This window comes from Bos indicus x Bos taurus, chromosome 10 (genome assembly GCF_003369695.1).
Source record: "Bos indicus x Bos taurus breed Angus x Brahman F1 hybrid chromosome 10, Bos_hybrid_MaternalHap_v2.0, whole genome shotgun sequence".
NCBI classification, from domain to species: domain Eukaryota; kingdom Metazoa; phylum Chordata; class Mammalia; order Artiodactyla; family Bovidae; genus Bos; species Bos indicus x Bos taurus.
In genome coordinates, this window is record NC_040085.1 from 66,641,269 (window position 1) to 66,652,085 (window position 10,817).

A 10,817-nucleotide genomic window follows, 5' to 3' on the forward strand; every position below is an offset into this window, starting at 1 on the left:
TGTTAACCTAATAAAACAAGTAATTAATTCTTCCTGTTTTCTCTAACCTCTGAAAGGATCTGAGAGATATTACTATTATTTCTCCTTAAATATTTATAAAAATTTACCTTGAAAGTCACCTGAGCCTAGATGATCTTTATGAAATTCTATCCATGTATTCGATTTATTAAACATGTGTCAGAGTATTAGTATTTTTATTTCTTTTTATATCAGTTTTGGTAAATTGTATTTTTCAAAGAATTTGTCTGTTTTGTCAAGTTTATTGGCAAAGAGTTGTCATCATGTTCTCTCAATATCTATAGAATGTGTAGTGACATCACATTCTGAAACTCTTGATATTGGTCATTTGTGTCTTCTCTTTTATTGGTTATTTTTTCTGGGAGATCATAGATTTTATTCCTGTAAAGAAAAGATTGTCTGTGATGATTTCTTTATTGCATACTTTTTATTTCATTGATTGCAGTTGCATTCTTTATTATTTCTTTTCTTCTGCTTTATTTGTGTCTAATTGGCTCTTCTTTTTCTATATTCATAAGGTAAAAGCTTAGAGTATTGATTTTCAACTATTTTGCTTTTCTAATGTGTTTATTAGAAGCCATTAATTTCCTTCTAGGAACTGTTTTAGCTACATCCCACGAGTTTTCATATGCTTTATTTTCATTATCCTTCAGTTCAAATATTTTCTAATTTCCCTTGTGATTTCCTCTTTGGGCCACAGGTGATTTAGAAGTATGTTTCTTAATTTTCATACACGTTGGGATTTCCTATTTATATTTTTGTGTTGATTTTAATGGTTAGAGAATATATGCTGCATGATTTCAGTTCTTTGAAATTTGTTGAGTCTTGCTTTATAACCCAGCATATGGTCTATTTTTAGTGTGCATTTGAAAAGAATGAGTATTCTGCAGTTGTTGGGTATAGTGTTCTATATATATCAATTAGGTCGAGTTGCTTAATAGTGTTGTTTAAATATATCCTTATTGACATTTTGGAGTTTTTGTTTATAGTTACTGGGAGATGTGTGTTAAAACTTCTAATATGATAGTGACTTTGTCTATGTCTCCTTTATTTCACTTAATTTTTACTTCAATATGTTAAAGCTCTGTTATGATGTCTATGCAAATTTAGATTTGTTGGGTCTTCCTGCTTAACTGATCCTTTTATTATTATGAAATGTTTTTCCTTATCTCTAGTAACACTGGCCTGAAAGAACATTTTTTCTCTTAAACATAATTATACCAGGTTTCTTTTAATTAGTGTTTCCACGCTATATTTTTTTCCATCATTATACTTTCAAGTTATCTGTGTCTTTATGTTTAAAGTATGTTTCTAATGAGCATAATATAATTAATTATTTTCTTAAAACTATCTGACATCTATTGATATTTATTTTTAGTTAATTTGTTGATATAACTGGGATTAAATTTATCTTTTTTCTATTTGTTTTCTATTGGTTTCATCTTGTCTTTATTCCTCCTTCCTGTTTCCTTTTATAACAATTAAGATTTTTTCATTATGCTCCTAGTATTTTTGTTTATAATTACAAAATTATATGTTTAAAATGTTAAGTCCTCCTATTCAGGAACAATATATATTTATTCAGGTCATGTTAAGCCTAAAGTGGGTTGAACAGGGTACTCCCCAAATTCATGTCTATTCAGAACCCCAAAATGTTTTTGGAAATAGGGATTTTGCACATGTAATTAAAGCAAGTATTGAGGTGAAATCATGTTGAATTAGGGTGGTTCATAAATCAAATGAGAGTCCTTGTAAGAGATAGAAAGGATGCACAGATATAGAGGACTATGTGAAAATATAGAAGACCATGTGAAGACAGAGATAGAGATCACAATGATGCAGGCTAAGGGGGTAATAAGATATGCCAGTAACAACCAGAAGCTAGGAGAGAAGGATGTGGCAGTATCTTCCTCAGAGCCTCTGTAAAGGAACCAGCCTGATCAGTTTGTGGCAATTTATGACAGCAGCCACAGGAAACTAATACAAAGCCTTTCAGATAAATTTTAGAGTTTATTTGCATAAATCTTGCAAAATTCTTATTAAATGTATTTCTAGGCATTTCATATCTTTTATTGCTATTATGGATTCTATACACTTTTATATTTAAAAGTTTAATGATTATAATATTATTTATTAAAATATTGATCTTATATATTAAAATATTTATGTACATTAAAATATTTATGTAGCATTTTATGTATAAAAATTTTAACTTTCTGATTACTACTAGGAACCTAAGAAAGCTGTTATCTTTTATCTGGTCTCTTTATAAAACACTAATATTTGTTGCAACTATTTTTTATTATTCCCATGGATTTTCTAGGTTAACTTGGAAAATGTCTCTTCCTTTCAAATATGTCTTATGTTGAACCATATGGTGGCTCAGCGCTAAAGAATTCACCTGTGATGCAGAAGATACAGGAGATGCCACAGGTTTGATCCCTGGGTTGTGAAGATCCCTGGAGGAGGGCATGGCAACCCATATCAGTATTCTTGCCTTGCAGAATCCCATGGACAGAGGAGCCTGACAGGCTACAGTCCATAGCGTCTCACAGAGTTGGATGTGACTGAGCACACAATGCACACATATTGTTATTCCCTTACAAGTTTTTACTTTTATCTTCATTAATTCTTTCTGCTTCTTTGGGCTTATTTGTTTTTTATTTTTCTGGTTTCTTGAGTTGAAATCTTGGCCATCTATTTGCAGTCTTTCTTGCAAAATAATACAATTATTGCTATGGACTTGCCTCTGAAACTTTATTTTATAGGTTTCCTACATAAAATTCTACTTTTTAAAAGTATTTAAATAACAGACATAGTTATACAAGTAAAACTTCAACCTCCAATTTAGAAGCGTTTAAACTGGGGATTTCCCAGCTAGTCCCAGAGTTTAAGACTCTGCACTCCCTATGCTGAAGTTGGGGGCAGGGAAGGGTTCGATCCCTGGTCAGGGAACTAGGTTCCACTTACTGCAACTAAAGATCCGCCATGCGACAACTAAGACGCAGTGTAGTCAAATAAATAAATAAAAATAAATATTAAGAAAAGAGAAATGTATAAATTGACAAGAGGAATGTCTTTGCTCTCCATTCTCCGGCTCACAACTCTGAGTCCATGCCTTGGAGTTAACCACTTTGGATCGTTTCTGGCTTTGGTCCTTTTTATGGATATATCTAGAGCGCTGAATAGTATTCTATGTCTCTCTTGTTTGGTTTATCAACTGTCAGGAATACTCCTGACTGTCTTCAATGAAAGATTTGGAGTTTAGCCCATTTAACACTTCTCAGTTCCCTACTCTTTCATGCAATTTTGATTATTTTATAACTTACTATATAGCTTACAAAAATATATTTAAACTTCTTTTTTCTTGATCCATCAACTATTTAGTAAAACTTGATTCTCTCCTAGGTAAGATGAGGAAATTAGTATGGCTACACTTCTCTTAACTTCATTGTCTCTGCCTCCCAGTTTCTTTTCATTTTGGTAAAATCATAGGATATGTTGTTGCTTTTATTATTTTGAAGCAAAAAAGCTTTATTTTACCTTCGCTTATTCTTTCTCTAATGTTTTTTTCCTTATGTAAACCCGAGTTTCTGATCTATGTAATTTTCCTTTTGTCTGAAGAACTTCCTTAAACATTTCTGAAAAAGCAGATCTATTGGCAACAAATATCTCTCAATCTTTGAGAACGTCTTAATTTCTCATTCACTTGTTTTTTTCTGCAAAAAGTCTTATTGTTTGCATTTGGTCCAAGGTTTGGGAGAGGTCTCCCGGGGGGTTAAAAAGCTGCCTAGTGGCTGCAGAGAGGGGCTTCATGTAGAAGACCTGACATCAGAGGGGCTCCTCAAAGTCCAATAGGCTCCAGAGGTCTCTAGTCGTGCTTCCAAGAGATACTCCCTTAACCCAGCCTGAAGACCAGCCAGCCTGTGGAGGTTGGTCAGGTGGTCACCCATCTTCTTGATGAGTTTCACCTGCTCCTCCAAGAAGTGACTCTCCAGGAAGTCACAGAGGTGGGGGTCAGAGGTGGGGGTCTGCGGGGGCCATGTGGATCTAAAAGGGCATGGCTCGGGTTCTTCTGCATAAGAAGGGTGGCTTCCATAGCATCCTGGGTTTTACCCTACTCATCTTGAGATGGTTTCTGCATGTCCTGGAAGGGGACACGACCCCAACACTGGTTTCACATTTTCGAGAGACAGCTGGGCACCTTTACCATTCTCCTAGGCCAACTGGCAGAAAAAATGGCCCATGCCCTTCAGACCCACATTTTCTTGGTGAAAATAGAAGTCCAAAGAGAGGTAGGTGTAGGAGGCCTGCAGATGCATGTTGACCAGGAGGTTGATGGTGGCCCTCACCTCTGTGGAATAATTCTGACGAATCTCACAGTTGATGGGTAATAAGGAAGTAAGCTCAGAAAATGGTGTTGGCTGGTCCTAGTGACTGAAGACAGCTGAATGGCTGATTCTGAAGGTTATGATTGGAAAAAAGATTGGAGGGTGATGGGAGGCTGGAGCAAGGGGTGTCCTTGGGTCTGTTCACTCCAAACACTGTTGAAGCAAGAGACCTGTGCGACCATCACCTGGCACACTGCCTCTCCTTCACTTTTGAATAATAATTTCTCAGGATGCAGAATTCTAGGTTAATGTTTCTTTCTCTTCAACACTTTAAATATTTCACTCCACCCTCTTACTTGCATAATTTTTGAGAAGTCAGATCTCAGTTCATATGTTTGTTCCTCTGTAGGTGTGGTATTATTCCCCCTCTGGCCTCATTCAAAATTTCTTTATCTTTGATTTTCTGTAGTTTGAATGCTGTATGCCTGTGTGTCATTTGGGGAGAACTGATCCTACTTATTGTTCTTTGAGTTTCCTGGATGTGTGATTTGTTGTTTAATATTAATCTGAGGAAATTCTGTTTCTGGCATTCCCAAAAGGAATATCTTTGTTATACCTTCTGTAGTTGTCCATGAATCTGTTCCTTTTTTTTAAAGTCTTTTTTTCTTTTCAGTTTTGGAACTTTTTATTGATATAATCTCATGCTTCTTCTTCAGCCATGTCCACTCTATGAATGAGCCCACCAAAGCCCGTCAGAAGTAATCACATTCTTCATTTCTGTTTTTGATGTCTAGAATTCATTTTGACTCTCTTTTAACATTTCCATCTTTCTTCTTGCCCATCTATTCTTGTATGTTGTCTGCCTTATCCATCAGGGCTTTTAGCATGTTAATCATAGTTATTTGAATACTTGGACTGATAATTCCAACATCCCTGACATATCTGAATTTGATTCTGATGCTGTTCCTTCTCTGCAAAATGTGTTGATTGCCTTTCAGTTTGCCCTGTAACTTTTAGTTGAAAGCTGGTCCTCATGTCATGGTTTAAAGGAACATGGTCTGATTTCCATTTAGGATTCTCCTCCAGTAAATTGTGATTCTTTCTATTGGCCTGTTTGTCTCTCCAATTTTGAGGGCAGCAGTTTGCCCCATGACTTCAATTCTCTAAGGGATTTAAGAAAAGTTGTTGATTTTCAGGCTTTTTGTTAGTTGTTAGGATGGAGTGGTGATTTTAAAGCATCTTATATTTCTGACCAGAAATCAGAAATCCTTTCAACTTTGTAACTCTCTTTTGCATAGTTTATAATAACACTTATAACCTGAATTTTCCATACTTCTTCTTCATCTATAAATCTATTATGAAATTCAAGTCCAAATAATAGCACTTACGGTATTATGATTATGTAACTAGTATTTGTTACAGATCTAGGTGGGATGATTGAATCCATAGAAAAGGAGTTGTAATTTTATGTTCCTAAACCTGTGCTACTCTGAGATTTTCCTATAACAAAGGGAAATGGATATTCCTTTCATATAGTTTATCCATTTCTCAAATGAATGCCTTGTCTTAGCTTACTGCATCTATGGACCACAATTTTCACAGAGTTTGTAATTCTCTTGTTGAAAGAGAAAATATATTTTGTAATTATCCCGATTGTTATTTGTACTGTTTTTGGAATAGTTACTTTTAAACAGACTATTTTATTGTCACATTGCATAAATTTATTCCCACTGTTTCTTTGTATGGTCTTTGTGGGTTACTTTTGCTGTTTCTTAGAGTCTGTGTCATCCTTTGTCATGGATTCCTCTTTGGTGTTGCTGAAGTATATTTTGGTACTTTTCAACTTTTTTCAGAAGAGCTATATAAGAACTGGTCTAAGTCTTTGCATGTATGAAATGTCTTCATTTCACTTTCACACTTGGTTGATGGTGTGGCTGCATACAGAATTTTATGTTCAAAATGTTTTTTCCTTAGTTATTTGAAAGCATTACTCCATTGCTTTCTTGCTTGCTTTTCTATTTTTCATGGATAATATCTTTATTACATTATACATTATATTATTACTTTATTATTTTATACCTTATAAAGATATAAAAGTACGGATTTTTCACTAGGAGCCAACTATCTTTATGTTCCACTACTGTTTTTATCACTTCTTGGTGTCTCAACTAAGAATACCTGTCTTGATTTCACCTGGAAATCTGTTACACATATTTGCATCTGCTAGATTCCCTTAGGTACAACTGACACTCTTGGTTGCTCAGTTGTAATTCCTTTGACATTTCACTTGGACTTCTACCTCTGGTGTGTGCTGGGCTGTTGTCCATCTCAGGCATAAGCAGTCCCTGGCCTGCTCCATCCCCCCACTGGCCACTCCCCTGGCTAGAATGTTAAGTATCTCCCATAGTTGCTCTGCTTCCCTCCATTGCTTTCTTGCATCCCATGTATCAGTGGAATCCCTGAAATCATTACTTGTTTATAGTAAAGTTTCCCCTATTCACCCCCCAACCCAAAGACTTTGGTGTGTTCTCTTTATACATATTCTGAAGTTTCAGAATGAATCTTTTTTTTTTCCAAACTGGTTCTCTTTCAATCTGAAGTTTTATATTTTATATCAACTCTAGGGTATGTTCTTCTATTACTTTTTAAATTTTTTTCTCATTTCTCTGTTCCTAGAACATCTGTATAGGACAGATATTGGTTTTTTCAGTTCTACTTCTCTTGACATTTTTTCCCTCATGTTTTCTGTCTTTGGTCTTTTTACTCTATATTGCAGGAGATTTTCCTGATTTGTTTTCTTGCACTTCTTCGATTTATTTTTTATTTTGGTGATGTATTCTTAATTTCCATGAACTCTTCATTGCTTCCCAACTGCTCTTCTTTCATAGTAGTCTATTTTGGTTTAAAAGTGAATATATTCTCTTTTTGGACATTAATGAGAATTCCTTATAGCTTCTTCTGTTTTATGAATTATTTATATTTCCACTGTCAGGTCAGTTCTTTCAAAATTTATTTCAGTTGTTATCCAAGTAAACTTGAGGTGCAGAATTTCCTACTAATCCATGGTCTTTAACTCATTTATTTGTGGATCAAGGACAAATGCAATTGATATAGGTGGCTTGAGTGGGGTTTCCTTTCTTCTGCTCCAGAATTAGAGCTAGATTTTGTGTTTTTTGGTAGGAATGTGGATGATAGAATTTACTTTAGGTTGCTGGGGGCAGGTGGTCGGGCTGGTCCTCTCCCCAAATGCCAAAGCATTTTCGGTCCTCTCTGGTATGCCAACCCCTATTTTGAATTACTATTGCATGAATATATCACATAAACTGATTAAATTTCTTCACAGATGATGTTTCCAACTTGGCCTGGGGGCAAAATCCTTTGCTGCACAGAAGGCTGTGGCAGGGGACCAAAGATCTAGGATGACAGGATTCCATGCTCTGGTTCCATCAGCCCTGGGTTTACATGCCCATCTGTGGAGTTGGGGGTGAGAATGTCTGTACTTGTAACCCCATGGATTGAGTAGAGAAGGTGTATTCAGAGGAGATTCAAATGCTTTTATCTGAAGATTAAGACAAAAGCAATAATCATTCACTATTATAGGCAAATGTGATTAATCCCACTTTATGAGTGCATTTGATGAAATACTGTGAATGAATCATGGATGTTAGAAATGAGGAGCAGCATGAGATAGTAAGTCAGCCTAACATAAACAACACCATTGCTGGTCCTTGTGTTGATCTTTGTGGGGAAAACTAGAGAAAATGCTTACGTATTTCCATCAACTTAACCTTGGTCCTGCTGCTGCTGCTAAGTCACTTCAGTCGTGTCCGACTCTGTGCGACCCCATAGACAGCAGCCCACCAGGCTCCCCCGTCCCTGGGATTCTCCAGGCAAGAACACTGGAGTGGGTTGCCATTTCCTTCTCCAATGCATAAAAGTGAAAAGTGAAAGTGAAGTCGCTCAGTCGTGTCCGACAGTAGCGACCCCATGGACTGCAGCCTACCAGGCTCCTCCGTCCATGGGATTTTCCAGGCAAGAGTACTGGAGTGGGGTGCCATTGCCTTCTCTGAGCCTTGGTCCAGTTCTCATCAATTAGGAGTGGAGAGGAAGAGGCTATGTAAATCACGAACATCATAGCAAATATGTCATAGACTCCAATGGAGACCTACTTCCAGTTTCTGATTCACTAAATATCTTTCCCTTGAAGTGAGCATAGAGTAATCATGAAAGGAAAATGTGACTGTGGTTAAAACTTGTGGAATCATACAGAGTGTTTGGGACCTTATTCACTCCATTTGCACTCGTCCTTTCATTTGTAGAGTTCCAATCCATTTCAAAGACTTTTCTAGGTACTGACAGAGAATAAAGTTCTGCGAAATTGGAAACTTTTATATAGATCAAGATTTTCAGTATATCCCAAAACATAGTTAGATTTGATACAGATAAATCTCAGCTACATCACAATGTTGATCACTTCCTTTCTTTTAAGCAGAGTAACTGCCATTCTCAAACATAGATCAAGCATTTAGCCCCAACAATTGTTGTAATCAAAATAGATGGTGATCAGTGTATCCAGTCTCTCATCTGTGCTTTGGCTATAATGTTTAATTTTCATTTCCTCCTTTCCATTGACATGGAAGGAGGTGAGATAGCCCTTTACAGGGGATGTTTTTACTTCATCATTCTTACATAAGAGCCAGAATTCCATTTGGAAAGAGAAATTACATTGGGTTTGATCAATACCCTCAAAGAATTAAGGAAAAAAATTGCTTGTTATTTGACTTTAATGTGTACTTGATGCCCATGATTTGTATTCTTCTGTTAATTGCAGCATCACTAGCAATTAGATTAGCAATTGTTAACATCTAAAATTGATTTTAATGCAAAAGAATCAATACTTGAGCTAAATGTTTAAATATCTTGACACTAACAAGAGACTCAGTCTTTCCAATTGAATTGCTTTTTGCTTTGTGCGTTTTACAACCCTGAGCATGTCTAAGAGAGATGAAAAGTACCTATTGTTGTAAAGACAACGTAAATAACTTGCTGTGGTCATAGAAATGAAGGCAATGGCACTGATGGGAACAGTAAGCGGTAAGTATAGTTTGTGAAACTCAAGTATCTTAGCATTAAATTTGACAAAAATTATACTAATTACAATGGCTGATGAGGTTTTATTTGTAACTTTTTTTAATTGGAGTATAGTTGATTTAAAATATTGTGTTAGTTTCAGGAGTACAGCAAAGTAATTCAGCTATATATATTTTTTCATTTTATATTATTTTCCATTATAGGTTATTACAAAATGTTTTTATAGTCCCATATGCAAAGAATTAGCAGAAAACAATAGAATGGGAAAGACTAGAGATCTCTTCAAGAAAATTAGAGATACCAAGGGAATGTTTCATGCAAAGATGGGCTCGATAAAGGACAGAAACCGTATGGACCTAACAGAAGCAGAAGATATTAAGAAGAGATGGCAAGAATAAACAGAAGAATATACAAAAAAGATCTTCATGACCCAGGTAATCACGATGGTGTGATCACTCACCTAGAGCCAGACATCCTAGAATATGAAGTCAAGTGGACCTTAGGAAACACCACTACAAATAAAGCTAGTGGAGGTGATGGAATTCCGGGTGAGCTATTTCAAATCCTCAAAGATGATGCTGTGAAAGTGCTGCACCCAACATGCCAGCAAATCTAGAAAACTCAGCAGTGGCCACAGGACTGGAAAAGGTCAATTTTCATTCCAACCCCAAAGAAAGGCAATGCCAAAGAATGTTCAGACTACTGCACAATTGCCCTCATCTCACACGCTAGCAAAGTAATGCTCAAAATTCTCCAAGCCAGGCTTCAACAGTACGTGAACCGTGAACATCCAGATGTTCAAGCTGGATTTAGAAAAGTCAGAAGAACCAGAGATCAAATTGCCAACACCCGTTGGATCATCAAAAAAGCAAGAGAGTTCCAGAAACACATCTATTTCTGCTTATTGACTATGCCAAACCCTTTGTATGGATCACAACAAACTGTGGAAAATTCTAAAAGAGATGGGGATGCCAGACCACCTGACCTGCCTCCTGAGAAATCTGTATGCAGGTCAAGAAGCAACAGTTAGAACTGGACATGGAACAACACACTGGTTCCAAATAGGAAAAGGAGTACGTCAAGGCTGTATATTGTCACCCTGCTTACTTAACTTACATGCAGAGTACATCATGTGAAATGCTGGGCTGGATGAAGCACAAGCTGGAATCAAGATTGCCGGGGGAAATATCAATGACCTCAGATATGCAGATGATACCACCGTAATGGCAGAAAATGAAGAAGAGCTAAAAAGTCTCTTGATGAAAGAGAAAGAGGAGAGTGAAAAAGTTGGTTTAAAGCACAACATTCAGAAAACCAAGATCATAGCTTCTGGTCCCATCACTTCATGGCAAATAGATGGGGAAACAATGAAGACAG

At 36.3% G+C, this 10,817-nt stretch overlaps 2 pseudogenes; both read right to left on the reverse strand.

Moving 5' to 3' along the window:
* Positions 1 to 3,830: 3,830 nt before the first annotated feature.
* Positions 3,831 to 4,711, reverse strand: LOC113899653 (annotated as a pseudogene).
* A 1,765-nt stretch (positions 4,712 to 6,476) lies between these two features.
* LOC113899654 lies at positions 6,477 to 6,708 on the reverse strand (annotated as a pseudogene).
* Between the last annotated feature and the right edge of the window lie 4,109 nt (positions 6,709 to 10,817).